The following is a 27974-nucleotide window of genomic DNA, read 5'->3' on the forward strand; positions in this document are numbered from 1 at the left end:
ATGTAAACATCAGGGCACCTCTGTCTGCCCCTGGGGAAAATAATCCCCAGTCTTACCACAGCTTGCCCAGTTACTCAGCTCTTGTAGTGATTTTTTCAAGAGTTTTGGGTGGTTTCGATCATGCTCAGCCCCTAGCTTAATTGGAAAAGAGGGGGTGCCGGTGACTTCATCTCTGGACCTCTTCCCTGAAACCCGCAGTCTCATTTTCCATGGGCCAGTAGTTCTAAAAGGGAAAAGAAAATGTCCTGACTTGCCAATGTATCAAGCATATCACAGATACACATATGATACACCTAATACATCACATTTAAAGACATTAAGCGGGTCTCTTGTCTAATCCCACCCTCTTCCCAGACATAGCCAATCTTAACTTCTTTTTTTTAAGATTTATTTATTTATTTATTTATTTATTTATTTATTTCATGTATATGAGTATGCTGCTGTCCTTGACACACCAGCTGAGGGCATCGGATCTCATTATAGATGGTTGTGAGTCACCATGTGGTTGCTGGGAATTGAACTCATGACCTTTGGAAGAGCAGCCAGTGCTCTTAACCATTGAGCCATCTCTCCAGCCCCAATCTTAACTTCTAATTACCCCTATGATACATTGCTATGCACAGGTATGCACATAGACTCCTTCTACGTAATTATATTGACATATATGATAATATGCTTTATTATGCATTCCTCATAGTGCTAGAGTCTGCTTCCCTCCAGAGTTGGCATGCTACCCAGGCTTGGCTTATCCGTGCCCAACTGCCAGTGGCCAAGGCCGATCCGGTTTATCACTACTCCCAAGCCCTCCACTAACCTCTTATACACTTATTCACTTATACACTTGAATCTTCCCACACACACTCCAGTTATATACCCTCTCGTAAAAATCATTGGGGCCAGGGAAGAAAGCAGAGTCTGTTTCATTAGATCTGAGGATGCTGGAAATTTTCACTTCCAACAAATTTTCAGAGGATGGTTCCAGGGGCTACCCTGTGAAGCAAAGGGATACAGTGTGGAGTCAGTGACATGCCCCGATGCCTTCTAATCTAATCATTTTGAGATTTCATAGCAAACAATGAAGGCTGGGCTGTCCATTCTAGCTTGTCTTTATTGCACATAGCGAAGAGAAACAATGTTTTTGTGAACAATGTTTTTGTTTATTAGGAAAAAACATTGGCTCATTTTAGAAACACAATTCTGTTTCTTGTCTTGATAGCTTGGGAGAAGAAACCTGTGCTAGATTGTCTCAAAAGCCTAGCACCATAGACTGGAGGTGTAGAGCACTTGCTTTGTGTGCATGAAGCCCTGAATTAAGTCCCTATTACCGTACAAACCAAGTGTGGGGGCCCAGACCCACAGAAGCAGGAATTTCAGGAGTTTGAGTTTATCCTCTGCTGTAGAGTGAGTTTGAGGCCAGCTTGGCTTACAGAAGACCCCATCTTGAGAACACTTTAAAAATCAAAACCAGAAAGTAAAATCAAACATTTGACCAATATTGGCAAGAAAGTCACTTTCTCTTTGGGGGATTCTCAGTTCTCTGTTGTCTTTCGGAAAAATAACCCCACCCAGTGCCCTGCTATTTCTGCCCAGCTTTGAAGGAACAAGTCTGCCCTTGGCAGACAAGAAGCCTGATGCCCTTAGTTATCCTTTCATGCCTGGGTGGCTTGGTGGATATGCCTGGAGACAGTGTGCTATTTTCTTGGAAATAATAAAAACAAGTAAGTCTCTTTTGTGGTCTTTTGATTTTCTTTTGGTCTTCCTTTGAAGTGAATGCTTTTCTTACCCTCTCTCAGAACCCATACCTCAGTCCTGGGCTAGTTTAAATAACATTAAAGATTTTCTTTGCTCTCTCATTCAGATCAGCCATTGAATGGGCTTCCTCCAGCTCCAGAACCATTTATTGAATCAGAAAAATGATTTCTTTTGTGAAGCAATTTCATGGCTTGTTATGTCCAATATGTCTGTAAAATTGAAGGTTACATAGCCTTACCTGAGACTGTCTCTCTCTCTCTCTCTCTCTCTCTCTCTCTCTCTCTCTCTCTCTCTCTCTCTCTTTGCAAAGATGGAAAAATGAAAATTTTGATAAAAGACTCTCTAAGCCTGTGCCTTTGGGGGTCCTCATGCCTTTAGAGGCGTTGTCCTGGTATTTGTTTTAAAGTCATGCAAGGAAACTTGTGGCTTCACACAACATTTGTTTCAATATGTCGGTGGGCATTAATAAATCATAAATAATTGAAAGCCTCACTATTTTTAGGGGAAAATAACAAAAAAGACAGCTAGCTGGGTTTTCTCTGGCATTTTCATGCACGGTCATACCGTATTTTGTACGTACATGTGGCTTCTTACAGAAGGCAGAGCTCCAAATCCTGCACAACTTCATTATCTAGATGCTAAGCCATTAAGCCAGGGTACTGTGAAGTTTAGAACACAGACTTTAGGCTTAATTATGTAGGAGGTGGTGTCTCCCCAGGGCTGTAGAGAGGGCTCTGTGGTTAGGAATGCATCCTGCTTTTGAAGAGAAACCTGGGTTCACATCCCAGCATCCACAAGGTGGTCCACAACAATCCCAAGTCTAGTACCAGGGGATCTGATGGCCTCTTCTGACCTCTGTGGGCACGACATGCACGTGATACTCAGATAACCCAGGCAGACAAAACACCCAAACACATAAAATAAACAAATCTAAAGAAATTAAAAGTTTACGTAACGTCTCTAGAAGAGAGGGTCCACGTTTACCTTTTAAGATTTAGGAAACTCAACCCATGGGAATTGGCTTTAAGCGCTTAGGAGACAGGATGCTGAGGCCATGTCCTGGGTCTTTCCAGGCACCATGGACTCCGTGGCAGATACCCTTGGATGACACCCGAGCTGGCAAGTCGCAGACAGACACATTGCATCTTGACGTCAGAGTGGGCGAGGGAGGGGCATCTGTTGTAGCATGAGACATTTTCATTCATTAGAGGTTGAAATAGCTGCAGGCAGCAGGCTTGAAGGTTGCATTAGGCCAAATGCTATTTTCCCACCAGCTCTTTCTCGAATACCTGCTCTGCCCTCAGGGCGCCATGGTAAGTTTTGAGCGTGTAACAAGTCCAGCGTACTGAGTTCTGACTTCATGGAAATAACTTAAGGGGGTCGTTAAGACTTTACTTGAAAAAGGAAGCTCATTCTTAACTTCCTAGCATTGCCGTTATAATGTGACAGATTGAAAAAGTCTATAGATCTCTCCCGAGAGACACATCCAGAGCAGGGCCAATACAGAGGCCAGTGCTAGCAGCAAACCACCGAACTGAGAACAGGACCCCCTTGGGGAGAGTTAGAGGAAGGATTGAAAGAGCTGAAGGAGCTTGCAACCCCATAAACAACAATGCCCACCAACCAGAGCTTCCAGGGACTAAACCACTACCCAAAGACATGGGCTGACCCAGGGCTCCAACTGCATATGTAGCCGAGAATAGCCTTGTTGGGGCACCAGGGGAAGGGGAAGCCCTTGGTCCTGCCAAGGTCAGACCCCCAGTGCAGGGGAATGTGGGGGTGGCAGTAAGGGGATGGATGGGGGGAATACCCCTATGGGGGAAGAGGATGGATAGGAAACCGAGAAAGGGAATAACATTTGAAATGTAAATAAAGAAATATATCTAATAAAAAATAATAATAATAAAGAAAAAGTGTAAGATGTTAGATTCCCGACTTCTTTGGGTCAGTGTGGTCACTCAGCCTTGAATTTTCTAAAATCCACCCCCTTGCTTACATCTGCCTTCCTTCACTTGTCCTCAAGCGACTCTCCCTTCGCCCTTTGTCTTATTGTAACCTTGGCATTGTCCGCTCCAAAGACCCTGCTCTCCTGATTGCTCAACAACGCTGGCTTCTCTTCTACTTTGCACAGTCCTCCTCAAGGGAGAGTCTAAGGAAGAAACGACAGAGACGTTTGATTGGAACTCGGAAGGAGGAGAATGACTAGAGATTAAAAGATACTGGCAGAGGAAGCCAAAGTAATTTTCTGCATTAACTACACAAGACAAATCAGATACTCCAAATAACAACACAGAATACAGTTATCATGGGACATCGCTGTTATTTCCTAGAGTCAGAAATAAACAGAGACCAGTTTGGGAGCTGGGCAAGTGGCCAGCCTTGTCGTCGGTGGATAGGAATGAGGAAGGGTCATGCTTGGGTGAGGATGCCGGCTAGAAGCAGCATTCTCTGGAGCGCATGGGGGCCACTGAGACTTGAAAAGGCTCAAGCCACACTTTCAGTGCCTGTGGAAGAGAGACCTCAATGTACTTTAAAGGCTCCCGACCCTTCACTTTCTCCCAGATCCTCTTTTGGTTTTGTTTTATAGCTCATCATATAGATTTTATATCTGAGCCTATTGGCTGAGGATGCCCCACCCCCACCCCAGCCCCTGCCCTGCTCCCTTTATAATGTCCAGGGATATCTGTTTCTTTGACTCTGCCTGTTCTATGTCTCTATCGAGTCATTTCTCTGTCTCCAAACTCCAAGCCCTCCATGGCACACATGTGCCTATGTCACTTGGAGAGTGAAGAAGGACCTCAAGTCTTGCCGCTTGAGTGACTGAGGTGCTCTTGTCTCATTCTTTTCAAATAATGCATCATTGACAGAGGGAAGGACACGAGGGCTGCCTCTTCTCTCTCTGTCTTGTAAGAAAAAAGAGACTGTGCAATTAGGAACAGCCATAGTGTAGAGTGTAGGAAAGGCTTTCTGTGAAGGGCCAGGTAAGAAATATAATACTCAAAGCTTTGAGGGCCATGTAGTTCAGATCCTGAACTTGACCACATTTCACGGAAGCAGCTACAGGCAAGAAGTGAGCCCAGATGGGTTTACAAACTTCATGAGCACTGAGACATTAACGTCATCAGACTTCACATGTCATGAACTATATTTCTGTCTCCTTCAGCTGTTTAAAAATATGAAAAACATGTCGGCTCGCAACCCTGTAAAATAGGTGTGGTGGGGGCCTAGACAGAGGGCTCACTCACTGGTTAAGAGCGTTTGCTAGAGGATCCAAATTTGGTTCTCAACACTCACGTCAGATGCTTCGAAGCAGCCTCTAACTCGTGCTCCATATTGGATGCTGTATTCTGACCTCTGAGGGCACCTCTACCAACCCCCCACACACATGTGCACACATATATATACACACAAACACATATATATGTGCATAAGTATAACACACATGTGTTAGCATATATATGCACATAATTTTATACACGCGCAAATAAAAATTAAATCTGTAGAATAAGGTAGGTGGTAATTTAGATTTCTGCTGTGTGGGCCATGGTCATTCCTGAGCCCTGGCATAGAAGGAACTTGGAAGTAAAAATGGAAAGTCTTTTGTTCTGATTGGAGCTTTACTCCTCCTTAATCTTGGCATCGTCTTAATCCCTAATCTCACTTTCCCCATCTGAAAATGAGTCCAAAGGGATCAGGGTGTAAGGTGAGAGTGGAGAGGCCTGGGCAAACAAGTCAGTGGTTCACGTCTGCTCTACCGCCCTGATAGGAAAGCAGATAGTGGAGCTGCTGGGTCCCTCACACAGAGCTCTGAAAGCCCTTGGAATCTCCTGAGTGATAAGGGTGGCAGGAATATGTGTGTTACCCATAATAAGCCCCTGTCAGCCTGAGTTTAGGCTAATGAGGGAACTGAGGGCCCCTACATAACTGCAGGATGGGTGTGGCTACTGGAGGTGCGTGGAGCGTGTTGGAAGAAGACTAAAGATTAAGGTAACCACCAATATCCAAGGATGAAATCAAGCATATGTATGCCACGGAGCCGCCATTAAAAGCCCTAAACCATAGGGTTCTCAGAACTTGCATACTGATGAGTGCATCTGTGAGGGTGGTGCACTCCCCAGCAATGGAGGCCTCTTCACCTGACGGGTCCCCTGCAGCCTGTCAGAGAGTCACATGTAGTACTTAACAGAGTGAAGCAGTCATAAGACTTATCAAACCTGGGGTGGTGGGGGCTGGGAACCCCTCAATTTACAGCCAGCCAGTCAGAATTGTTGGAGGTCTAGTAGTTGGTGCCAGTGTCTAGAGTGGGAGCAGCTTATGGGCCTAATCCCTTAACCTGAGGGGTCTGTGCTAGATGAGTAGTTTGGAATGAGAAGCAAGTGGTTCCGTCATTTGCGAGCTTGCTGAGCGTGCATAAAGTCCTGGTGCGGTCTCCAGCACTGCAGAACTCAGTTATGGGGGACTGACATACCGCTTAACAGGGGAGGAGCAGAAGCAGGAGGATTAGAGGGTTGTTCTCAGCTAGGGCGAGGGAGAGCCCCACACATTTAGAAGCATTAACACAGTTCCAAGTCATGTTCATATGACTTACCTCTGTACGTGTGAAGTTTCACATCCCCAGTCGTCCTCCCTGAACAACGAAATGTCACTGGAAATATGAGAAAATTATTATCAGTCTACAAAATGCCCCAAAACTGCCAAGACCATCAAGAGCAAGGAAGCCTTAAAAATGGCCACAGCAGCAGCGGACTAAGGAGTTATGGCAGTATCATACAATGAGGTGTTCTGGAGATGGGGTCCTGAGTCAGGGAGGGACTGTGAGTGAGGAATGGCGGCCTCTGGCCCAAGTGTGGAGTGTAGTGTGTGGTAAGGCAGCAGTGTTGGCGCCTCACTAGGGACAGATGCCTCACTAGGGACAGACATGCCACAGTGTAAACACTGGTGTGGCGTCTCAGATCGTGAACAGAGTATGCTGTACACCTACGACTACTATATCAATGAAAATTTATATTTAAAACAACTCTGAAGAAAACCCATAGGACTTAGCAGCTGATCAGGTTTGGTGCAGAAGGAAGAAGGAGGCTATGGCAGTCTTTAGCCTCTATACTTGAGATGGTAACCAAACCAGTGGATAGAAATAACGACTTTGGCAAGCTTGAAATAGAACGGGGTGAAGTGGGAGTGCCAGGGAAATGTCTATAAATAATGGGATATATCATTCTACCGCTAAGGTCATAAGTGTCCAGAAAGGCTTTTTGGATTCCAAAGGCTTTATTTAAAATGATCGCCAGGGGACTGGAAAGATGGCTTAGCAATTATAAGTACTTGCTGCTCTTCCAAAATACCGGAATTCAGATCTCAGCACCTAGGAATTTAACGCCCTCTTCTGACCTCTGCAGGTGCCTGTATGCACACACACACACACACACACATGCACACACAAGCACACACACACACACGCACACACACACACAAACTCTCATGTGTGCGTGTGCATGCACACACCCACGTAAGCAAGCACCAAGACACATGGGCATACACACAAATTTTATAAATAAACCTTTAAAAAACAAAAACAAGCACAATGTTCCTAAGGTTTGCAGCATTTGGCACTTACATCCTGGTGTAAGAACAAGAAACTATCTGGCTCAAATAAACAAATCGGTTATTGAATTGAGCACGACTATCTAGCTCCCTGCCCGTGTCCATATAACTCTTTGCAGTATGCTTACCCTCCTGTCATAGGTACATTGTGCGCAGGGCTACAAGCCCTCTTCATTTGCAGAAAGATTTAGAGTTGTGCCGCCAAGCAGGACGTCATGTGTTTGGCTGCAGCCACGGTCAGTCCTTTCTCTTCAGCCAGAAGCCCTTACTGTGTTGACCCAAATCACACTGAAGAGCCGAGTTTGTTTACTTCAGTCAAGAGCAAGAGCTCTGTTGGAGTTCTCTCTTTCTCCCACATGTTTCCAATCCGAAATCGCAGCAGAGTACACGGTCCTTTATCAGGGACTTTGGAGTGTCTGCTGTGCCATACAATAACATACGTACCAGGGCATGTCAGGAGCAGGCAGCTCGTGAAACAGTAAATCCAGACGATGAAAAACATATGGGAAAAAAATCAGCTTCCCAAATAATCTAGGCGGGATAACTAAGCCAATGGCAGTGTGGTAGTAACAATAGTAAATACAGAATCCTGTGCTGGCAGGTCAGGGGACCAGGATGCTGTCAGAGGGCAGCTCGAACTGCTTGTCCCAAGATTTACAATGCATTTATCTTTTGTTCAGGTTACCTCACTCCTAGAGTTGTTTCAAATAGTGAAATGTCCTGCAAGAGGGACTAGCAAGAATGGTGTCTGCACACGGCCATGGGCTGGCGAATGCAGAGAAGCCTGAGACACAGGGCAGCTGGCAGGTGGGCCACCTCTCACCTGTCACTCAGAGAAGTGAGGAGCCCGATGACCCAACCCTCATGTCCTAGGCCTGTCATCAGCAGTACTGCAGCTCCCTCCCTGTGATCCACTGGCCCCTGTGAGTCAGCCATCCAGAGGAGGGTTTTTCCAAAAAACAAGAGGGAAAAATAAAACCCAGCAACAGGCTGCCTTCGGAAGTGATGTCACCATTGTGATAGAAAGACCTGTGATATTCGTTTTTCTGGGAAAAATATTCCAAGGTAGATTCATATACTCCGATGACATAAGTTGTCTGTTTGCGTCTACACTTCTAGAGCATATGCTGATGTTTACCTGTGAGCTGTAAATGCAAATGAGAAAAGTTAAATCTAGATGGATGTGTGGATATCCACGGCTGCACTCAGGATGCCCTGAATCCTGGTCTCATAATTGCTGCCCTTTGTAAACTCTAACGCATGCCTCATGCCGACCACAGGTTCTTTCTCCACAGCAACCCTGACTTCCCCAATGGTTGCTTTGTTTCATTGTTGCTTTGCTGTTGGAGACGAAGCTGTGTTGTCCCGAAGGGTCTCAAAGTCTAGACCCAATCAGTTCCTCTGCTTCCACCTCCCAAGTAGCTGGCACTCGCCTCCAGGCCCAGTTAATCCCAACCTCCTTAGGCAACACCCTAAATTATAAAGAAGTTTTATTCTTCCACTGAAGCACATCTAGTGGTCTTAGCCAAAGATTGTTGTCTTCTCTTCATTCTAGTTTATGCTATAATAATTAAAATACCCATGACTATGCTTAGGGGGAAACCACTTTATTTAACAATGCAAGATGAAAAAAAATAAGATTTCCTGGAGGAAAATGTTCACCTTTTTCTTCATTAATTTACACCTTGCCTGATGCCTGGACTTTTCAAATGCATTTGAAGTTACCAAACTCTTGCAAGAGAATTGTACTGAATGTTAGAAAAGGTTCACACACACACACACACACACACACACACACACACACACACACACACACACACACACACACAAGCCCATTGTACCATAGACACCCTACTCCCACCCCACAGAAATAGGGTGTGTTAAAGACTTTTGGAGTGCTCTAAGATCCCTAAACTACACACTTGACCTTCGATGCATAAATAAAATGATTCAAAAGCATCTGTCCTCCAAGGTCAACAGGAAACCGCCCATGGTCATCAGTGATTTGAGTCTGCAGGAGGTAGAGGCAGAGAAGGACCCTCAGTCACCCTCAGGGTCCTCAAGTCAGTAAAGCTACATGTATGTCTCCTGACAGACCAGCGGTTCTCGACCTTTGGGGTTCAAATGTAAGACCATCAGAAAACACCGATATTTAGTTTACCTCCCAATTCACAACAGCAAAATTACAGTTACGAAGGAGCAACAAAAATACATGACCAAGTGTATTAAGGCTCACAGCGTTAGGAAGGTTGGGAACCACTGTGATCAACCGATAAGCTTGAGGGGCAGAAGGAGGGAGGAAGGCTGAGAGGTCTCTGCTTTGGGCGTGGCACTAAGCTTTAGTGCTTTTCGTGTTCTCCCATCATAAGTGGACGAAGCCATCTCCTCCTAGATGTTGCTCTAACCATCCTCATCCTGAGCACAGCCATCCCTAACCCCGTCTGGTGCCCAGTTACTTGCTAATGCTTTGCTGATGTCCCAGACTCCTTCCTTCTCTTGCCGCTGCTGAGTATTCTGTCATCTACGCCTTAGAGCACCCGCATGGCCACAGCGAGGTGAACGTGGGGTTAGCTAAAGAGGTCTGTCAGAGCCTGGACTTCATAGACTTGTGAGAGGGCTGTACTTTCTTAGGCTGCCCCATTCCAAAAAGGATTGGAAGTGCCGAATTCATCAGATAGTACACATGCTATGAGATTTTTCCTGAGACTAGGAAACATTCGGAACCTCACACAAAAGGAAGGAAGAGAAAGAACCCCTTAAGTTACTCCCCAGCCATTTAAACAGGGAACAAATGAACCAATCATGTGTACTTGGCTTTGTGGCTAGATGTTCCCCGTAGTCCTTCCCAGCATCTGGAAGCCATCTACATGTGTTTTGATGACTTTTAAGATATTGTTCCTTCCAGAAACTTGCGTCCCATCATGTCTATACCCACTGTCCCCTGAGTGCTGCTGACCATATAACGCTACCCTCTCTTATGGCGTCACCTCTGTTCATCCTTTCCACCTCTCTGTCCCTGAGCCCAACACCATCCACTATTCATCACACCGCATGCTCTACTAATGGCTCCCATTTCCAGTGTTCCAGAGAGTGACCTGTAGTCTCCGGCTGGTCCTCTTTCCTGTGTTATTGCGAGACCTAGTTTTATGTCAACTTGACACAAGCTAGAGTTATCTGGAATAAAACTGATGCCTCGGTTGAGAAAATGCCTCCCTAAGATTGGGCTGTAGGGCATTTTCTTAAGTAGTGATTGATGGGGAGAGGTCTCAGTGCATCGTAGGAGGGACCACCCTTAGGCTGGTGATCCTGAGGTCTATAAGAAAGCAGGGTGGGCAAACCAGTAAGCAGCACCTCTCCCTGGCCTCTGCATCAGCCCTGGCCTCCAAGACCCTGCCCTGCTTGAGTTCCTGTCCTGACTTCCTTCAGTGATGAACAATGACATGGGAAATGACCAGAAATAAACCCTTTCCTTCCCGGGTTGCTTTGGTCATGGTGTTTCATCACAGCAATCTCGAGCCTCAGTAGGACAGTCACCAGCCCACACACCCACCTTTATGACTACATGGCAGCTACCGTCCTCTGTTTGCCCAAATGCCAGCACACCCCACCGGCTCCCAACCCCATGGATGTGGTATTTTGTAGTCTGGATATTGGTGGCCAAATAAATCCCTCCAGTTTGTAAAAAGTTCAGAGTGGTCATCGTTATTTTGCAGTTTTTATTTTTTTCTGCATATGTTACATATGTTTTGAAACGTTTTTTAAATTTTAATTTATATGTCTTTAAATTTTACGTTCACTGGCATCTTGCCTGCATGCATTGTCTGTGGGACAGTGTCAGAAACCCCGGAACTGGAGTTACAGGCAAGCGTGAGCTGCCATGTTGATGCTGGGAATTGAACCGGGATCCCCTAAGAGCAGCCAGTGCTCTTAACTGCTGAGCCATCTCCTCAGCCCCTTGAAAGGTTTTTAAAGCTACTTTAAAGCCAGAGTCTTGACTTACCCAAGAAATCCCTGTGCTGTAGACATTGTCGTTCTTTCTTCTGTTTTATAGATGAGCACATGGGTATCTGTAGAGAAGGGCAGTTTGTCCACAGGGGCGCAGCTGGTGTGTGGCAGAGCTGGGAATCACGGCAGGTGCCCTCCAGCATCCTTTTGCGTTCTCCCAGGAGAGTAGGCACAGGTGCAGCACTTTGATTCTCTTCCTAGCATCTCCGTTACCACTGCGATACCCACACTGTGGTCGCCAGACACCCATGTGCTATGGCCACAGAAAGACAGACACGAATTCTTTGCCGGCAGTTCCATTGAGCTGTGAGGTCAGGTCCCCTGCCCTTGAACCTGGGAAGGCCTTAATGACTCACATAACTGGGAACACAGAGAAGGTCACCGCTCGTCTTTGAGGTCGAACAATCGGGAGGCATGGAGCTCCTATCTCCACTCCTCTTTGTTTTGGTAGGCCTTTTGGCAGTGTGGTTGGTTAAACCCAGGGCTGTACAACTAGACAAGTGCTCTGTCACTGAGCCATACCCCAGCCCAACTTGGTGTTTCTAACACTAATTAGAACTCAGTTGCTATTGCTAGAGGAAGCCCTAAAAGCTTCACAGACAGCCCCTCGTGGATCAGGGGTCAGAACAATGGTTCCTCAGTGTGGAGCCTCAACCCAGAGACTCCAGTTCACAGCATGGCCCAATATGCAGCGTTTATGAGAGAAATAAATGGCATCGATGAGTTCCTTGGAGGATGACGCGCTATATAGCACAGTTAATGAAGCACCTGCCAGCTTTGCCCAGCTAGTATAAGTTACGGTCACCGTTGGGGTCCAAATAACTTGCGAATTCTTTAAGGTCAGTGTTAGTACAGAACATCTCCTCTCGGAGAGACTCAAATCTTAAATCATCCCCAATAATCGGCCCATAATTTTGGGGCTGCGGGGTAGGCAGTGGCCAAAGAATCTTTCTCTCTTCACTAATAGAAATTCCAGAGACTACCCACATAAGTCACAAATTTACTGACAATTGAAATCTAATAAAAAAAAATTTGCTTGCAGAATGTTAAACCAAGAAATCATAGGAACTAAATCAGTGTAAAATCGGTTCCTTAAGAATCTGTAAGTTGGGCCTGAAGAGATGGCCCAACACTCACTACTCTATTTTTCATATTTAAAAATATTTAAAATGTATTATACAATATATTCTGATCATTTTTTCCATCCAGCGTTACGTTTTTTCTCTTTCTCACAAAAGAAAAGAAAAACTAACAAAATAAAATAAGAAAACAAGAAGGCCTTACCCCCAAATGCCAAAACTAAACAAAAGGCTCACAGGAAAACATGGACTTGGCTTCGTATCAGTCAGTTACCGTTGAGCGTGGGGCCTGCCCTGGAATGTGGTTGGTATACACAGTGTCTTAGTCAGGGTTTTTATTGTTAGGACGAAATGCTGTGACCAAAGAGCACCTTGGGGAGGGGAGGGTTTATCTGGCTTTCACGTTGTTGGTCATCAGCAAGGACGTCAGGACAGGAACTCAGATGGGGCAGAAACCTGGAAGGAGGTACTGATATAGAGGCCACAGAAGGTGCTGCTTACTGCCTTGCTCCCCATGGCTTGCTCAACCTGCTTCCTTGTAGAACCCAGGACCACCAGCCCAGGCATGGCACCACCCACGATGTGCTAGGCCCTACCCCTTTGACCACTATTTAAGAAAATGCCCTACAGCCGGATCTTTCGGAGGCATTTTCTCAATTGCGGGTCCCTCCTTTCCGATAACTCTAGTCTTTGTGTCAGGTTGACATAAGACTAGCCAGCACACCTGGTCAAATTCCATCGGAGGAAATGGATTTTCCCTTTCTCTGCAGATGTCAATGCAGAGAGCTTCTGGGTTAGAGGTGGGACCCTTTGACTGGTTCATCCTCTCCTTGCTGGGACCCTGGCCAGCTTGAATCTGTGCACCTTTTAAAAGACCACTTCCTACTCTGGTGGAGGTCCTGGGTTTTGGTTCCCAGAACCCACCTGATGACTTATAATTGACATACCAAGGGATCTGTTATCCTCTTCTGTCCTTCAAGGGCTTCTGTACACACACACACACACACACACACACACACACACACACACACACACACACACAATTTTAATTTACAAAATAATCTCTACATCCTGAAAATGAGGTATGAGGAGTATAGTCTGAGGTTAGTTCCTCCCGTTAGCTAAAGGGGCAGGGGACTAACATGGGACACTTATTGCTTGGGGTTCCTCATTTACACATTTGCTTAGCAAATATTTTCCAGTCTGGCCAGTACAATTACACAGGGTGTGCTCCACCCGACCTGACCAGCCAAGCTGGAGAGGTCAGGGTGATTTGTTTACAGCAAAGGGGCACTCCGGTTTCTCGTGAGCCCTCCCCCATATGCTCAGCACCTATGCTCACCGTTCCCAGCAAAACAAACTGACGGGGGAAGAAGGCTTTGGGTCTGTGGCTATGGTGAATGCCTAAGGAGAAACCTCACAGGGCAGTGACTGGCAGTGAGGTATTTATCAGCAAGCTGCTCGGTCTGTGCAAACTTCGAGAAGGAGGGACACCATGACCACGGCTGTGGTGTTTGCTGCCATTTCCCCCATGTGCATGATGAACGCCCTTGTAGATGTCAGCTAAGGCTTGGTGACTGCTCCCAGCACATGGCAACGCACCAAGAAGGCGCCATCAGAGAATGCAGGCTCTCATCCGCCACTGACTGCCAGCGCCTTGATCTTGGACTTCTGCAGACGGAGAGATCGATGCTGTAGCTGAGCAATCATGGAGGCTCTTATTATGGAGTCCCTAGTGACCTTAGACAGCCATAATGTACAGCTGAGCTCTAAAGAGAGAGCCAGGTGGACAAGCAGGAGGGATTGTATCAAATAGTCTTAGGTGTAGACATCTGGGTAGAGATGAGAAGCAGGAAAGAAAAACTAAACCTCTCTCTGTTAGATCCAGGTGTCCAGCTCAAGTCTACACAACTCCAGCCTGGAGGGGAGAGCCACAGCTGATACAGAAATGGGCTCAGCAAGGTTTATGTGCTGACGGTTTTTCCTTATGAACACTGAGAATTCAACTTAACATTATCTCCCTTCCTCCCTCCCCCCTCCTCCTCTTCCTCCTCTTCTCCCTCCTCTTCCTCCTTTTCTCCTTCCTCCCTCCTCCACTTCCTCCTCCTCTCCCTCTTCTTCTTCTTCCTCCTCTCCCTCTTCTTCTTCTTCCTCCTCCTCTCCCTCTTCTTCCTCTTCCTCCTCCTCTTCCTCATCCTCTTCCTCTCCCCCCTTTTCCTCCTCCTTCCTCTCCTTCCTCCTTCTCCTCCTCTTCTTTCTGAGGCACGAAATGACCTGTAGCCCAGGCTGGCCTCAAACTTGTATCAATACTCCTGCCTCAGCTCTGACCCCACCCACTCCCACCCCCACAATGCTGGAATTACAGATGTGAACCACCACACCTGTTGGGAATTCATATAATTTTCACCTCACAAAACGCTCTCTTTCCCACTTAAAACTGTAAAACCATTTATACAGGTACGTGGCAGATTTAGCTTGCTGGGAGACTCGGAAATCGGATTGGTATGCAGAACACTGTTCTCCAGGCATGACATGGTCTTGGGCTCCCAGCAGCTGTGACTACTTCCTGAGAACTGCAAATGATCAGGTCCACTAATGTTCTGGTTGGGGTGGAGGTTGGAGGGAGGGTAGTGGCTCTCACAAAGCCCCACCTCTTCCTGGGTGTTGTTTAGGCAGATAGGGGTTGCTGGGAGAAAAGCATTTTCCTTAGTGACATAGCCACCAAGCTGCCTATATTGTGGGTAACCCCTGTAAGTAACCCTAACTCTTTGGGTCACCAAATGGACTTGGGTGGTAGCATTTCTCTGATCTGACTTTGGCGCCCTGTCTGAGATGAACAGACGTTCGCTCATCTCTCCAGTTCACACCATTGGGAACACAGATGAAATGGCCTGTGTTTGCTTTTTACTGTCGTAACTTTTACTTTGGGAACTTTTGAGAGCACATATAGTTCTTAGCATAAAAAAAAATGACTAAGGACATTTCCAATTTCATGCCAAAAGCTTCCGTAGAAAAGGGTAAAAACGGAAGAACACTGGGGGTCCTGTCCCAATAATTCCAACTCGTGTGGACTTATTGACTCAATTCAGGATACTGCCCCGTTTGCTCCCTCCAGAAAGCAAAGACTTATCGATAAAAGCCGTAACCAGCTAAAGGCAAACGGTATTGGTAATGATAAGTCATTCCCTCCTGTGTACTAACGCAGGCAACTTAGAGTATCAGCCCAAGAAGGCAGTGCACTTAGATTAAGACACTTGCCAGCCATTCCGAGTTACAGTGAATTCCGACTGCTTGCCTCTCGCCTCTCAGTGTTACACTTCCACGGTTCCTATCTCAGGGTGATTTGTGTTAGTTATGTCCTTCTTGTGGTCTGTCTTCGTTCTCTGTGGATTCTATGCAGGCAAAGGACTTACACACAGCAGCTCTCATCCATTCTACAAATAACACACGCTTTCCACTTAGCAGGCATTGCTCTGGGCTCCGGGGTACCGAAATGGACGGAGCAAATTCCTGATAGTCAGGTCATATGCGTTCTTTGCTAAATATGACTTTGTTCTCTGAATTACTGTTTTCTTTCAGGAATAAAAAGTTAGCTTTTCCCTGACTGGCGTGTGCTGGGGGTGGTGCGTTCAGGCAACCGGATAGATTGTTAGCATGCGCTCGGGGTAATGTGTCCAGTCAACTCTGATTGGCCGTTTGTGTGTGCTCGAGGTAGTGCTTGGACACTTTCTGAGCATCAGCTCAAAAGAAGATGCACGCCAGTCACTCATCTGGGAGGGGAGTGTGACCGTGAGTTACATCTGTCATCTGCACAGATTGGAAACTGGGACACGGAGAGCACATCTGAGGGCAGATGTGACATAGCAGCAGGAGAATACACGCAGACATTGTATGTCAGGAGCAGCTGGGATTGGCACCAGGTAAACCGTAAGCTGAGTGTGGTGGCAGACGCCGGTGTTCCTGGCACCAGGAGAATCCAAGTCCACGGTTGTCCTCGGGTACACATCAAGCTTGCTCAGGCAGCCTGGGATGGACCAGAGCCCTTTCCCAGGAGGAGGAACCGAAAGAAGAAAGAAGAAGCAGGTTGTGTGCATTAGTCAGGGTTCAAGTTAACTTCCCCCTCTGGGTCCTCTTTTGTCACAGAGCTCATCGGAGGCTCAGTTTTATCATCTTCAAAATGGGCACGATGACACCTACTCTAGAAAACTGCGTGTCGTCATCGCCCTCTTTCTTAAGAGCTAAACTTTGTTGACCATGTCCTGTCTTTACAAGGATTTCACTTAATTTTCCCAATAACGACTTCTTGGCTTTTTGGCTGAAATTGGGTGTAATTCCATCGAAATTATTGTTAGCTAGCTATGAAGAACCAGATATCTAGTTGAAGCTGATCGACAGTGGGATGGGGGCGTTTGGTGTGGGTTTAGTCTGATTTGCTTTACCTCGAATATACAGACAGCAGTATGTCTGTGGCTAGGAAAAGCATGAGAGGCCTATTAATTTGACCACAGCTGGAGTGGCTGTAATTTCTGCCCCTGGCATGTCTAAAATTGGTACAGAGCTCTGCAAAGCCTGCCCCCCACCCTGTTTTCAAATGTTATTGATTGTGAATTTCACATCATCGACCCCAGTCCTGCTCATTGCCCTGCCCCCTCATATCTGCCCTTCACTCTTGCAACACACACACACACACACACACACACACACACACACACCCTCACAAGCATATAAAAAACATCTCATTGTGGAATCTGTGGTGTGTCAGTGTGTCCCACAGTACATCCCTCTGTCCATAATCCTAACTTGCAAAGTGTTCATTGCGGCAACTCACTGGATGACCTGAGGTTGCTGAGCCTGGCCCGTTTCTAAAAACATTACTACCAATTATTTTAACATCGATTATACTTTTCCATTGGATGTTGAAGACTATGAAAACAGCCAGAACAAGTCACTTTCTTTATACTGTGAAGGCCAGTCGAGGGTCTGGTTCTCAGGGATCGCTTGGGCTTGGGATGAGCCTCACTCGTAGCCTTTTTTTTTAACCATTTGCTCCATCTTTCATTTTTAATTGTGTGTATTTGGAGTCAGGGTGTGTGCACATGAGTGCAGCTGATAGGCATTGGATCCCTTGGGTGCAGAGTTACAGGTGGTTGTGAACCACCTGATTTGGATGCTGGGACCTGAGTCCAACTCTTCTACAAGAGCAGGATGCCCCCCTGTCCCAGACACTGAGGCCTCACTCTGTCCCATATTGCTCCAGTTTGAGAATGCTTCAGGGCTGTGCTTGACTGTGGCTTCCCTGGAAAGCATAGGTAGCACATTCCTCTGCGTCCGGCTCTCCGCTTTAATGTAATTTTTATTAACTTGGCAATTTAGATTAATGTAGCTGAAGACTTATATGCCCGTTTGATGCCAGAAAGTAGGTCCCGTGATTAGTTGATTTGTCCCATTTTACAGGCAAAAAAAAAAAAAAAAAAAAAAAAAAAAAAAAAAAACCCTGAGTCTTTGGAGGGAGAACAGCACATCATAATGCACCAGATGTCACCGGGCCTGTGCATACGTAGCTGTTCACTGTATCCCTCTGCCTCTTGGCACATCACACCCACCTCACCCTTTGCTATGTCGCAGCAGTGTGGATAAGATCGTCAACTCTCTGAGTGATTTGTTATAGGTCAATAAAGACAAGCCCTTCATTCCTTTTTCTTTCTTCAGGCTTCTCAGACTACATGTGTGTTGCAGTAAAAATAAAAAAGCGGAGGAACCAGTTCCCGCGAGTAGTTCTGGCTCCAGTGGGCCATTGGAACCAGCGCTAATTTATCTCAGATTAGCATCTCTCCCCGTGACTCTCTGCTAGCCGAGAACTCTATGGTTCCAGCTACCCAGTAAAATCATGGTTCTAGAAGTCCAGCAGTGACTGGCCTATTGCGGCTCCCTGCCATGGACTCTGCCCACAGTCCCAGCAACCGTCCCCGGTAATAAAAGTACAAACTCCCAACTACCCGGTAAAAATCAAGACTCAACAAAGTGTAACTCAACAATCAGATTTATATGTTAAATTCTCAATCCACAGTACATCCACACAATAAACTTACAACCAATTGATAAGGATATAAACCGCTCACATAGATGAGATATAATTTGCCCATCTAGATAACACAAAACCCTGTACATATTCATCCCTTAAGAATAGTCATAACAACCTGTAATATGTGCAGAGAGGAATCTTAACATTCACCACCATATTCTCTTAGCTGCTCTCCTCCCTCCTTCAGTCTTCTCCTCCTCCTCTCTAAAACTTTTCTCCCGCCCATCCTTCTCATCCAGTGACAGACCTCCTTCTTTCCTGTACCTGCCTTCACCTGCATAATGACATCAACCTACAGACGTGTGCCTCCCTGTACTTCTGCTAATATCCTTCTTTGCATGTGTTATGGGTATGCTGGCGTGGGTCCTTGACAGAACTACACAGCAATGGCAAATAGATGATAAACCCAAGTTAGATCATTTGAAGAGAACTGATAAAGAAATTTTGGTTGATGCTAGCCCAAAACCTGGAGTCCGTACCCAGACCTGGGAACCACAAGGCGGTATGGATGGGGCTTCCTTGACCATGAGTCAAAGAATACAGCCGGTGCACAGTGAGCCGGAGCACAGGAAGGGCAAGTTACCCCAGCCTCACTCTTCTGACCCCTCCTTCCTCCTGCTGTTCCCAAGAGCGAGTCCCGCTGGAAGACCCCAGGCTCAGTCCCTGTGTGTCGGGCTCCCAGAGATAGCACAGCAGATCGAGGAGAGCAGATAGGATGTGCTCAGCCAATGCCAGGGGAACAGTGAGGTGACGACAAGTTCGGCTCCTCATAGGTCTCCATATCTGTGCAGATTCACACATTGTTGGCTCCAGCTGTTTAACAGATGGTCACTTCTACCAGGTGGACAGTTACAAATTACTTTTTGTAGTGTGCATTTGGAAAAAGTCTCTGGCAACAGTATAGTTGGACAGACAACAAAGAATTGGAGTTGGTACACCTCCACTTTATATAGAGTACTGGGTAGTTTCTACTACCCCTCTTTAAGCTCTGGGTGCACAACCACTGGTTCCCTTGGGTCCATGGATGAAAGACACACATAGCTCATTTTTAACATGCCTTATGGCTTAGTGGCTGGGCTCTTCTAAGACTCCCATGGCTGGCGTGCCTTTTCCTTTACTCCTTGCTCAACACCTCTAAATCTCCCCTTAGCTTAATTGCATTTCTAATCTCCCACCTGGGAAAGCAGCCAAGGGCCACTCTCCCCGAGATCTGACATGGCTGGTGACTCTCTCCCTCCAAAGCATGGTGAATACCCTTTCCTACTCCTGGGTCTGCTAGTCTGCCTGTGGAACCTGGAATCCCGCCTCTTTAGCCCAGTCTTTAGCCACTGGCATCTATTGTTCGATCAAGAACCAATGGGGGAATAGGACCTTCAGTGTTCGCATGCAGATTCCTTATCAAAGCATCAGAACCACCCCCTACATCAGAGACTTTGCAAATCTTTATTTTAAAAGCCCAGCTCACTTTTTAATAAAATGAACATGCTGATATAGCCTCCTCAGGATGCTTGAGGCTTCTGATGGAGATGATAAGTCCCAGTCGGTTTGAGCATCAGAAGTATCAATGACGAGTGACATTATCTTTTAACTTAGATATGAGATACAAGTGCCCACATCTATATGGCTCTGGGGTGTGTGGAGGACCATCCCAGCTTAGAGGTTCATCTTAGAGATGAATGGTTTGACTTGAAAGGTGGTTGAGGCTGTTTAATTTCTATGCCAACAGTCTCAGAATAAAGACCAGACAATGATTGGGATTTCTGCCAGGACTCAACCACTCAAAACAAGTGTGTAAGTTTCTTCTTGTATTATGAAAGTCAGGGCACGCAGTTGAAACCTAGAATAATCTGCTGAAATAAAAAGTGAACGTGTGGCCCACAAGATGTCTACCAGCAGGTAGAGGCATTTGCAGCCAAGCCTGATGACCTGAGTTTATACCCAGACCTTACCTGGTAGAAGGAATGAACTGATTCCCACAGTTGTCCTCTGACCTCCACATGCCTGTCATTGCCTGTCATTGTATGCATCACTTCTACTCACAAAATACATACATACATACATACATATATATATGCAAATACACACATATATATATGCACATACACATATATATATGTACATATATGTATATATATATATTAAAGTGAGCACATGAAAATCAGTCTAGTAGCACACTCTTATAATTCTAGTTAGTACTCAGGAAGCTGAGGAAGGACAACCACAAGCTTGAGACCACCTTAGGTTACATGGTGAGACCCAATCTCAAAGGAATTAAAAAAACCAAAATTTCTGCTATATCACAGATGTGCCCAGTACTTTTTGGTTTAGCCTGTGCATGCCAGGCAATAGTTTAAAGTTCATTCTAGCCTGTGGGCCAGCAGAAATTCCCACACATTATCTGTGGGAATTTAAATTGGTGTAGTCATTTTGAAAAACTCATTTTTTTCCACTGAAGTTAAATTAAATATATCCCTACCCACCAATAACAATTCTACTACATATTGAATGTTCTTACCAAAAAATGCTCAGAACCAGAAATTCTTGAATTGCTTTTTAAGATTTTGGAATATTTTTTGTATACATGTCGAAATACCTTCGGGATGAGACCCAAGTATAATTATGAAATTAACTCGTATCTTACACACATAGCCTGGTATTTTCTGTGACAGGTCAACAAGGTCAGGTGTGGAAGTTCCACTTGGAATGTAAAGTTGGTATCACCAAATGGTGAGTTTTTGGATTTGTGGCTCGAAGATGCTCAGTTGTAAGTAGATATACTGATGTCCACAAGAAACGGGTGAATTCACTGCCCCCAAAACATGCACAGTGGTATTTCCAGCAGCCTTATCCCTCATTTCTCTAAACAAATGACCCAAAATGGACATCAGCGGGGGAGGGAGAGGGGTAAAATAAAACATGGTACTTTCCAGCAGTGAGGTGCTCACCGGCAGTAAAAATAATGAACTAATTATTAATAATGAGCTAATGCCACCTGTAGAAATATGGACGGACTTCAGAGATATTGTATGGCGTCTAAGAACCAGACACTAAAGAGTATCAAGGAAACACAGCATCCTGAAGAGGGAAAACCAGTTAGCAGTTATAGAAGGATGTAAAAACAGCACCCCTCATGCCAGACGGAGGAAGGTTGTTGTGGGAGATTCATAATGAACACCTGAGAATGTGCCATTTTCTCTGTTCTGCTCTGGATCACTATTAGAGACAGATGCCCAAGCGAAAACCCATCATGCTGTATACCTTGGGTCACTCCATTCCTTACATATATGGATAAAAAAATGTTTCCTTAAGAGCTCATTCATTACTAACTCCAGCAAGAGTGCTAATGCCAGAAAAACACAGAGGTTTTTACTCCATTGTATAGCCAACGTCATCATTCTGGAGGCCTTGGCTCTGTGTGTGTGTGTGTGTGTGTGTGTGTGTGTGTGTGTCCTTTAAAGAAGCTGTCTCGAAGCCCACCTGGAGGTGTTCCAAAATTTGTAGTGTCACATGGAAATGCCACCGCACACTAGTCAGTTGTCATAGATCAGCGATCCAACTGGGGACTGTGACTCCTTGGTCAGTAGGCACAAGCTGTTCTTTGAGAAAGACTTTTTTTTTTAAAAAAATCATTATGTTTTTTTCTTCTTTTGGCCAAAAGAAAAATCAACTTCGTGACCTTGATAGATTTCTTTTTTGGAACAGTTTCTATAAGAGATCATGCACTGCCATTTGTAAGGGGTTTTTAATTCAAGTGAGCCAAGGGTGCATTTTCATTGGGAAAAAAATTAAGTTTTCTTCTTTCAAGGCTGCCTTATACCAAGCTATTCTTTCCAATCATTTCAGGGCCTCAGTCCCTACATATATAAAGGGGAGATGTACTGTATGGGCGAGTTAAAACTCTTGCTATTTGAGGGAAGCCTTGGGCTACCATGCTCTCTAGGCCATTCATCATCCATTGTGTGAATGTTTACTGACCAGCTGCAGACTCCGGTAGGTGCTGGGACACAGTGAGCCAAACAGTAAGTGGCCTCCAACTCCTCCACTCATGGGGATTACATCTGTTGGCTGTGTCTTCATAGCGTCACCTCTGCTGCTCCAGCAAACAAGTTTTAGCCTTAAAGCTCTCCCTCCCTCCCATTGCTTATTAGGTAGCTCCAGAAGTGATGGCCTTCCTCGAAAGGAAGTCCTCCCCCTCCCTAACCTTGTTGGCCTTCCAGATAGGTCAGCGGTTACACAGTCCATAAGGAACTGGAGTCTTCTTTCCAGGAATTGCCTTAAAATGGATTTATTGTTGCACAGAATCTTGGCTGGGAGTCTTGTGGGAAAGGTCTCGTAAACAAATACCAGGTTATTTGAGGTTTGCCCATGCGATTTACCAGCAACTTTTCACGTGACAAAAACACATGAGAAAGACCAGGGAAATGCGCCAGTCACTGTTGGTGTGAACCAGTGTCCTTTGCAAGGAGGATGACTCTTTTCGGATTCTTGAGATGTCAAAGACCACCTAAAGAGAAAAACAGGGCTGTGAGCATACACAGAGGGGAAATCCTTGTGTTAAAAACAAAAAGCTATCAATCTGCAGTGATAAGTGGGGGAAGGAGGCTCCCTCTTGGCCCTTGCTTTGCTGATGAAAGGCAAACTTTTAAAATGAAAAGGAAGACTTAGAAGCACGCACTTACGCCGTGGGGCGTGGGGTGGGGCGGTGGGGGCGGGTCGCTGCTGTCCTAAACTGCTGTCATAAACGCCGGCTCCCCCTGGTTCGACTGGACAGAGAGAGCCAGTAACCAATAGGATAATGTTTTGGGGTGGATGAAACAGGTGAAGCAAGCAAATCCTGCATTCCTGTTTGAAGGTAGAGGCAACTTGACCAGGGTCTTTCCTTCTACCTCACCCATTCTTTCATCGAAGGGGCATTTGCTGAGCACGTGCATCTTACATGGCGCTGGGCGCTGGGAGCTGGAGAGAGCTCAGAGGCCTGATGGAATCCCACCACTTAAGATCACAGGAAGCCACAGGGAGGTCCCTCTGCCTCCAGAGTTCACGGCCTCCTGTTGTTTGGAATCTCTATCCTGTTGTGGCTTTGTTTTGTTTTTCCTTTGTATCTTGACTAACATCTTTACCCTCTCTCGGAACACCACTTCTTTGATCTCAAGAACCTGCTTTGGGCCAAAATGTCCTTCTGATCTAGAAAACCATATTGTATTCCCGTACACTCACGGGAGATGCCTATGTCTTCCCTTCCTGGCGGCTCCCATTCTCTCCTTTAGTCTGTGTGGGCTCCCGTTCAAACTCTGACTCATTCTCTCTGATGCCAAGTCCTCATTCCGAAATCTCCCCTGAAGATCTCCCCGTGGCAGACGCGCAGGCCTTCTTCCAAACCAAACGTAGTGTTAGCCAGGATGAAAGGCAGAGGGACACTCGGGGAATTGCTAATAGCACCCAGGTTCTTGATTTTTTCCTTGTTCTGAAGTCAAACTGGACTTGAAAGGCAGAAGACATTCTTTGTAGCAGAACACGGTAAAATGAAGGTTTGATTCAGACTTTAATGCAGAGTTTAGAAATGTGCATCCTGTGAAAACTGCAGACCACATAGCCTTGTGTCTTACCTTAACTTGTATCATTTACTCAGCTGACACTTTTCAAGCACCTACTATGTGCTAGAAATGAAGATCTTTCCGATGAGTTTGGTGGTGCACGGCTGTGATCCCAACACTTGGGAGGTAGGAGGCAGGAGGATCGGGAGTTTGAGGTCATCCCTGGCTACATAGGGAAGTCAAGACCAGGCTTGACTGCGTAAGGCTTCCCTTGAAAAAGAAAGTACCAAATATAACTAACAAAATAAAAACACCTCTTAAAGCTGCTATCCGGAGGAGGGAAGCGGTCAGTGTATCCCCAAGTAAGTACAGTATAATTAAGTTAGACCATGGTAAGTGCTAAGAAGGAAAGGTAAGCAGGGAGTTAGGGCAGTATCCGGGTGTGACAGGAGGTGAACATCCAGATGTGCTGAAGAGACCATTGTAGACCACAGCATGTGCAGGCCTTGAGCCAGGAGAATGAATGTCTGACCCAAGATCCAAGAAAAAGCATTTACCAGTGTGCCTGGAGCACCAAGGGCCATCACACAGTGGGTTCGAACTGACTTGGGGCTTTAACTATTCCTAAGTGAGATGGGAGCTTCCCAGAGGTCTGACTGGAAGGATTCCATTTTATCTTATTTACTTTAGGTTTTTCTAGACAAGGTTTTTCTGTGTAACAACTCTGGCTGTCCTGGAACTGGCTTTGTAGACCAGGCTGGCCTTGAACTCGTAGAGATCTGCCTGCCTCTGCTTCCTAAGTGTTGGGACTAAAAGCACACACCACCACCCCCTGTAATAGGGGGGGATTTTAACAGAAGGTTATTTTTCTGTTGCTGTGATTAAAAATACCCTGACGAACATCCCTTGAGGGAAGAAAAGGTTTATTTTGGGGACATAGTTTCACCAGAGTGGCCGTAGCACAGCAGCAAGAACATGTAGATCCCATTTTCATCCACACAGAGGAACGAGAGAGAGAGAGAGAGAGAGAGAGAGAGAGAGAGAGAGAGAGAGAGAGAGAATGAGAATAGGACGTGGGGGCAAGGATATAAACCTCAGTGACGGACTTCCTCCAGCAAGGCTCCACCTCCTTAAGGTTCCGTATTGTCCCTAAAACAGCACCACCAATCGGACATCAGGAGTTCCATCCACCAGCGTAGGAGGCACGTGTCTCACTTAAATCTCCACGAACGAGGAGAAGCACAGCGTGTCTGTATGCTGTGGGAAATTATCCCTAGACCGAATAAAACACTGTGTTGCAGGAAAGCAGGGAAAGAATTGCCGGTGTGGTGACCTTGAGCAATGAGGAGAATCTAGACCAGGCAGCAGGAGAGGGGAGTGTTACACTGTGTCCACGGACGGGGGGGGGGGGGGGGGGGGGAGATGGCAACACAGGCAGGTACTCAGATGTGCTAGATAGTCACCAGACACCAGATGTTTCCAAGTGTGCCAATTATTTTTTTTTTTTTCAGAAAAGTAGAGGGGAAAATCATGAGCCAAGGGTAAAGACGGATAGAAAGAAGTATTGAACATTTGAAGAGAAAACAGTTTGTCTGTCGTCTGGACCTTAGATATTTCCCAGAGGCCCATGTGTTGAAGGCTTAGCCCCCAGTCCACAGAGCCAGTGAGGGGTGGCTGAACCTTTGTGGACTGAGGCTTTTGGGAGAATGATCACTAGGAGTGTACCCTCAAAGGGGGATTGTGGGATCCCTGTCCCTTTCTTTCCTTTTACATGTTAGCCATGGGTGAATGGGCCTTTGATACCACATATCCCTGCCACGATGCCCTGTGCTGCCCAGGTACAAAGCTGTGCAACCATTGGCTTGTGAACCGTGAGTCAGAGTAAGCTTGTCTTCTTTACGGACTCATTGTCTCAGGATTTGCTATAGCAACACAAAGTTAAGTAGCACGAGTAGGAATTAACCACACTGGAGGGCAGGAGAGTGACTGAGTAACCCTGAGATGTGGCAGGGTTGTGGTTGGCACTCCTGGCTTCTGGTCCAGAATTTAGAAGGAGCCACGTGGGTGTATGTGTTCCCCTTAGTGCGCTAAGCTGCATGAACGCAACACAGAGTAAACAGAGAGTTGGGTAATCAGGTCTAATCTAGAAGGTTCTACTTGGTGCGTACTGGGAAAGGAAAGAAGGCAGGGAGCAGAAGGTCCCTTATAAATGAATGATGATGAACTGCAGAAACAGAGGATATCGGTAATGGCGCAAAGACTGTTACAAATGTTGTTACTATGAGATTAGTGTGCCCCAGGCTTGCCTGACATGCAGGCTAGTTTTGTGTGTCAACTTGACACAAGCTAGAGTTGTCAGAGAGGAAGGGAGCCCCAGTTAAGGAAATGCCTCCATGAGACCCAGCTGTAAGGCATTTTCTCAATTAGTGATCAATGGGGAAGGACCCAGATGGGTGGTACCATCCCTGGGCTGGCAGACTCAGAAAGCCATGGGAAGCAAGCCAGTAGGCAGCACCCTTCCATGGCCTCTGCATCAGCTCCTGGCTTCGGTTCCAGTCCTGCTTGAGTTCTTCCTGACTTCCTCCGGTGATGGACTATGATCTGGAAGTGTGAACCAAATTAACCCTTTCCTCCTCAACTTGCTTTTTCGACCATGGTGTTTTTGTCAAAGCAATAGAAACACTAATTAAGATGCCTGGATTGGGAAGAAACCAAGGGCAGCCAGAAATCTGGAAAGCAATGTTTGGGAAGCTTGAAATGTATGATGAATTCAGTGTGGTTTTGGGTAATGACGTAGTATGATTGTGGAGGAAGCTGAGTTAGGACAGAAAACAAGACAAGAATAAGAGGCGAGTCAAGCAACTTAGAAGCCTGGCTATTGGGAGGCTCCTCTGTGGGTTTTCTAACCACCAAGTGTTTTAAGATATGAGGTATGCTACCAAAGGTAACAAAAGTCAGGTTCTAAAACCATCAAAGGATAAAGATAGGATAGTGGGTAAGTGAGTAGTGAGTGTGGGGGGGGGAGTGAGTGTGTGGGGGTGAGTATGTGGGGGTGAGTGTATGGGTAAATGTGTGTGTAGGTGAGTGTGTAGGTGTGTGTAGGTGAATGTATGGGTGAGTGTGTGTAGGTGAGTGTGTGGGTGTGTATAGGTGAGTGTATGGGTGAGTGTGCGTGTAGGTAAGTGTGTGGGTGAGACTAAGTAGCCAGTGTTCTTACTTGATGACCACAGTGCTTTGTAGTCAGTGGTGTAAGAGACCAGAAAGCCATTGACCAGAAGCACAAGGCCAACCGAGGACAAGGCATAAAAGGAGCAGATGAAGTGGTGACTCCATCAAAGGCCTGGCTTTGGTTACAATAAGAAAATAAAGAAAATGCTCCTGACTTTCAGAATAGAAGAACTTTCATTGATGATGAACGTGGTATCCAGTGGCAGACTGGACAGGTTTAGGACCTTGGGCTGTTTAGAACCATCTGGAAGTGGGACCTGACAAGGATGCCCATCCTGGGTGGAGATTCTAGCAATGACCAACCTTGACAGCAGCCAAGGTCATGATGGGTCATTGTCTTGGGGGACAGTGTGTGTGCTTTGTGAGAGAAAAGGGCAACTGAGAAGGGGTCTTTCAAGGGCTTCTTAGAACTTCGTCCCTTTGGAATAACAACTATACACACCAAACACGCTACAAACAGGAAAGAAAAAGACACCAATGCTTCAGTCTCTCCAGCGAGGTGTTAGGTTAAGCATTGTGTTTCTTTTCTTCAGTCACTTCCTCTTACAATGGATCCAGTGACCTTCGTACCAATTCTCGTCCTTTTAATTAGACACCGAGTACAGTTTGTATAGGGTTTGAATTCCTTGAGTTCACTAAGGAAAAAACACATTAAAAACAATGACCACAAATAACTTTTCAGCTAATGACTTT

General features: G+C 46.0%; 1 protein-coding gene across 11 annotated transcripts in view; it reads left to right on the top strand.

Moving 5' to 3' along the window:
• Tmcc3 (transmembrane and coiled-coil domain family 3) overlaps positions 1-27974 on the top strand; it is a 314545-nt gene that overhangs the window by 182520 nt on the left and 104051 nt on the right. The gene's annotated exons all lie outside the window — the stretch shown is intronic.

Source organism: Rattus norvegicus, chromosome 7, assembly GCF_021556685.1.
Source record: "Rattus norvegicus strain SHRSP/BbbUtx chromosome 7, alternate assembly SHRSP_T2T, whole genome shotgun sequence".
Classification (NCBI taxonomy): domain Eukaryota; kingdom Metazoa; phylum Chordata; class Mammalia; order Rodentia; family Muridae; genus Rattus; species Rattus norvegicus.